This window comes from Zalophus californianus, chromosome 1 (assembly GCF_009762305.2).
Source record: "Zalophus californianus isolate mZalCal1 chromosome 1, mZalCal1.pri.v2, whole genome shotgun sequence".
NCBI lineage: Eukaryota > Metazoa > Chordata > Mammalia > Carnivora > Otariidae > Zalophus > Zalophus californianus.
Window position 1 is genome coordinate 155,565,779 of NC_045595.1, and position 5,649 is coordinate 155,571,427.

The window sequence follows — 5,649 nt, forward strand, 5'->3', positions numbered from 1 at the left end:
CCTGCTTCGCCTCTCACCAGCCCAGACCAGCTACAATACACTGCCCTGAACTGATTTCACCTGGCCTGGAGAGTTATGTAGCCGGACCAAGAAAGAAATGAGCCAGGAGAAGGCCTGAGTCATGGCCATTAAATACACTTGGGCTTTCCCAAGACACACACATTCCCCTGCCCCTACACTCACTCAACATGCAGCCACGTTCTAGGACTTGGAGAATCTGTCTCAGGGCATGCATGACCAGTGGTAAAACGTGAGAAGATACATAGCTCTCCCTCTGCATCTATTAGTCCTTGTTTTACAAACTCCATCTTTCAGCGAAAAAAACCTGGCTCAGACTTTCTCTTGTTCTAGAAGAATCATATCCTTATCCCTAAGTAACAACATTCTGGTGTTTTTCCCTCTTTAATCCTAATTTGTGATAAAATAATGGTACTTTCAGGATGACAAGATATTTGGATATTAAGTAGTTGGACTAGCAAGGACCCCAATTACCTAATTCTGCCTCACATTCTAATTTTTTTCTTTTTTTATGAATTCTTTTAAATTAATATTTATGAAATGTAGTAATATACACCTGCATTTTTCTTGTGAAAATAACACCCATATAGTCTTGGTATTATGTCTCTCCACTTTTTTGATAATATAATTATGCAATATTTATGTATAATATGTTTGTAGTCACTGTTCAGATTACTGTTTTGCATTGATTCACATTGTAAATTAATACTGAGAAGAAACAAGAGATAAAAACACAGGAGAGTTAGTTTCCCAGTGGTTAGTGTTAAGGACACAGGCCTGCAGCCCCAGGCCACAGTGAATTGTCACACCAGATCTTAATTGGAATGAGCTTTTCTTTCTCCCTCTCTCTCTCTCTTCTGTTTAAAGTACCCTAAATAGGCACGAAGGTTTTCATCTTTCCAAAGTCCCTTTGAAAATAAAGAAGTAATAAAGCAGAGGTTAAAACAAAAATTCCTGGTGGGTAGAGTCACTGTTGTCATTAACATTTTAAATGGTTATTTTTAATGGTACATTTAACTAAAGCTAACTTATCCATGGGAAGAGAATGTGGCCATTAAGATCGGCATCTGTTGAAAAAACTGAGGCCCATGTTCAGTGATGCATGATTATAACACCAAGAATATTATAAGCTAACAGCAGCCTCATTAGCATTAATCGCTGCATTTTCTCTCACTTAAAACCTCCTGTATATATAACATTTGCTAAATGCCTTATTGTTTTTGAAATAAATACACCCTAAAATATTATCACACCAATAACAACGGAACTAATCCAAGATCGGCATGGGAGACATGAAAAGAAAAGAGAGAGAATGCTGCCTCCGTGGCCTGACAGTGATTACACGGCCTGACATGTCCACCTGAAAGGGTTCACATAGAGGGGTGTGGCGCTGCAAATGAAAGGTCACTTCTCACTATTTAACAAGTTGACCAGTGGGAGTGGTGGGAAAAACCTCTGGGAAGGTGTGAATACACAGATGCCAATTACTGTGCATTCATTCATTCCCTTGTTCACTCACAAGTCTCCATTAAGAGACTAGTGTGGGCCAGGCACCATGCCTAATTACTCACCTGCTCCCCAAGGACAAGCTCTTGTCCTCCAGACTTTGTCTATCTGGGGAGAGACTTTGTTTTTGTTTTAAAGATTGATTTATTTATTTTAGAGAGAGCAAGAAAGAGAGAGAGAGAGGTGGGGGGAGATGCAGAGGGAAAGGGAGAGAGAGAATCCTCCAGCAGGCTCCCCGCTAAGCACGGAGCCCGACTTGGAGCTCAACGCAGGGCTCAATCCCAGGACCCTGAGATCATGACTGAGCCGAAATCAAGAGTCGGCTGCTTGGCTGACTGAACCACCCATGCGCCCTGTTTTGAGGGGTTTTTCGTATCTTATTTTTAAGTAATCTCTACATCCAATGTGGGGCTTGAACGCACAACCCCAAGATCAAGAGTCACACACGTACCGACTGAGCAAGCCAGGCGCCCCAGGAAGACGGACGTTTAACAAAGATTTATAAGTCAATCATTTCATGATGCAAATGAGGTATTTTAACAACCCTTTTAGAGTCCTGCCATTTGGTCTATGCCTACAGCTGTGTGTAGGTGAAATTGGGATCACTAAAAATGGGGTCGTGAACACCTTTTATGAATGGAGGGGGCAACTTTTCAGAACTCTTTACCACATGCAGTGTCCTAATTCCTCCTTTCTCCTTTAAACTATTTGATTCTGAAAGGTATTTCTGATATTCTCTCAGAATATGTCTCACACACACACACACACACCTGCTCTGAAAGGTATTTCTGCTGTTCTCTCAGAATGTCACACACACACCTGCGTCCATAGCAATGTTTCCTCACAGCTGTCCTGCATCATTATCCCCCCTGGAATTTCCCCCATTTATGATCTGTCACTGAAAACAGGTTTAGTGTTTTGGCTACACCCTTGTCAACACACCATTCATTTCTTTGTTCATTACCCAGTTATTTGTGGGTCCTTACTCTTTGCCGGGTTCTGTGCTAGGACCTGGGATGCCTTGCAAGTAAAGGTGAATGCTGTTTTTTGATCCTTATCTCTACCTGCTTACTCAAGCTTCTGGTTGAGAAGAACATTTTGAAAGAGCGTTAAGTGAGGTGAAACTGTGGCAGCAAATCAGCATTGCACATGGAAAGAAATGGCTGTGATGTTTATGGGGGACAGTTGAGGGCTTGCTGTCTGGAGAGGAGGCAATGAGAATATGTGAATGCTGTGTGGAGGTGCACACCACTGGCTTGGGGAGAGGAGGAAGAGGAGAGAGAACCTCCTGAAGAATAAATGGTCATGAGCACAAAAGAATATCACAAAGATTCGGCAGGGAACGCAAATCGGGAGTAGGCCTGAGCTCCATTTGGAGGTTAAGGTCCTGTGGAAAAGGGCAAGGGAAAGACTTTACAGGAATAAACTATGGATGATGATGATAAACTATTTTCATGTCCTCAAATTTTTATGTATTATTTTTGTTAAGCTTCACATGAATTTGGGTGGTCGCTAATATTATCAGTCCTATTTTACATAGGAAGAAACTGAATTTTTCCAAAGTTAAATGATGGCCCAAAGGAAATCAACAGACTGAAATCCAAATTCAGATCTATATGCTTCCACAGGCATTGCTCTTAACCCCGGCACTATCTTCTAGCACAAAGAATTACCAGTCCGAAGATGCACCATAAAAATACTTTAAAGATTTAAAGCATCATGCATGAATAATGATGGAGAACTAGCAGGCCATGTTTCATAGATAAGGAGACAGAGGCTCAGAAAATTAACTGATCGCTGTCCCAGTCACACAGCGAGTTGAATAGTGGGACCCCAGCACCCCATCTCTGGGCCGTGTGGGTCTAATAATGTTAGGGTGGTTTCTACCACAGACCTCTTTCTCTGTGAAACCCAAAAAAGGACTCTCAGTTGTCAGCTTCAGTAGCCCATGTGAATATGCTGAAAGGGTAATGGGCTGAATTGTGTTCGCTCAAAATTCACACTTGAAGCTCTAAGCCCCTAGTACCTTAGAATGTGACCGAATTTGGAGATGGAGCCTATAAAGAGATAATTAAGGTTAAATGAAGTCATAAAGGTAGGGCCCTAATCCAATATGACTGGCATCATTGTAAGAAGGGGGAAGAGACACCAGGGAGGCTCTTGCACAGAGAAAAGGCCCTGTGAGGACACAGCGAGAAGGCCACTGTGATACGGTGACTTATTAGAAATATGTATTTGCTCACTCAGATGACTAAAATATATTTCTTATCTATATATATTTGGTCTAAATTCATGGTTCTTGTTTCACAGCTCTCAAAAACTGTTGGAATTTACTGAATGATATGAGAAATAGCCACATCTTTTGTCATGACATTTGGTTTCTTGTCCTCAGTTCCTAAAATGACTTCAGGGCCATAAAGGTGAAATGGGTGTCTTGTTATTTATAACAAGTCCCTTTACACCACAACTGGGTCTATTTGAATAAGGTAACTTTTGGGAAGCACCTAAGGATGAGAGCTGGCTGCCAGGAGGGGATCAACCATGAATAGAGGGTTGGAACTTTCATTCACATCCCCCCATTTCTGGGCATGGGAGAGGGGCTGGAGGTTGAATTGATCACCGATAGCCAATGATTTAATCAATTATGCCTATGTAATGAGGCCTCCACAAAAACCCTAAAGGATTGGGTTCAGAGAGCTTTTGGGTTGGTGACCATAGGGAGGTCTGTGTTCTCGGAGAGCATGTGGAAGCTCTATGTCCTTTCCACCACACCTTGCCCTGTGCACCTCTTCCGTTCGGGCTGTTCCTGAGTTATGTCCTTTTATAATAAACTGGTGATCTTGTAAGTAAGATGTTTCTCTGAGTTCTGTGAGCTGCTCTAGCAAATTAATTGAACCCAAGGACAGGGGTTCCTCCGAAGAGCTTCCAATCTGTAGCTTTTTGCTCAGAAGCAGGTGCAACAACCGGGCTTGTGATTGGCATCTGAAGGGGAGGGGCGGTCGTGTGGACCTGTGCCTTTAACCGGTGGGATCTGATAACTATCTCCAGGTAGCTGGTGTGGGAACTGAATTGAATTGTAGGACACCCAGCTGGTGTGGGAGAATTACTTGTTAGTGTGGGGGGCCCCTACATACACACACACAGACACACACACACACACACCCATTGGCAATCGGGTCTCAGAATTCCATTTAGTGGTCATTTGCAAGACAAAGAGAGAGAGCGCTCCGGAGAAACCAACCCTGCCCCCATCTTGATCTTGCACCTCCAGCCTCCAGAACTGTGAGAAAATAAATTTCTATTAAATGAACCACCAGTACGTGCTGTTTTACGCAGTCCCGGAAATCCAATACAGAGAGCGAATTCATTGGTCCATGTGAAGTTTTGCTAAACGTTTTTACTTTTCAACCTTAGGCTGAAGTTACTACGCAGGGACATGTATTTCTGCTCTCACTCCAAATCTAAAGGCAAACCACTGAGTCCCATAAAGTAGTTAATCGTGGAGATAGGGGTAAAAAACAAAAGTTAGATGTGTGTCTGTGTGTGGGAGGAGGGTACTGTGTATAAAATACTAGATTATATATACGTATATATATACACACACACAGAGGGATGCATTTCACTTGATTTCTACCAATAGAAAAGACATTTAGAGAGGTTCCCACCCCACTCTGTAGTATAGATTCACAGATTCATCTGAATTCTTTGCCATGAGCTCTCTTTGCAGTACAGAACCCGAGCATGGAACTGAGAAACTCACTGATCACTATGGGAGACTAACCTTGCCACAGCTTTGGTAAAGCCCAATGAAAGTATGGGTTCTTTGGCTGAACCCTGATGAGGATCATAAGAAAATATACTAAACAGATTCAAGCAGAAAGAGATATCAAGGAAGAGTGAAAAGAAAACAAGAAATAAAATGTAAATGTTTGACTGTTAGGGCATTAAACAATTATTTAATGATTTGGAGATCTAGCGTTAATTGGTTTTAGAAAAACGGTGGCAACCATGCTTTTCCCCCAAGCATTGTTTCGCCCTGGCTCCGGGGAGCATCTTCGGACTTTGCAAAGCATGTACACCATTATCTTTTTAACCTCACAACAACTCGCTGAGACAAGAATAATG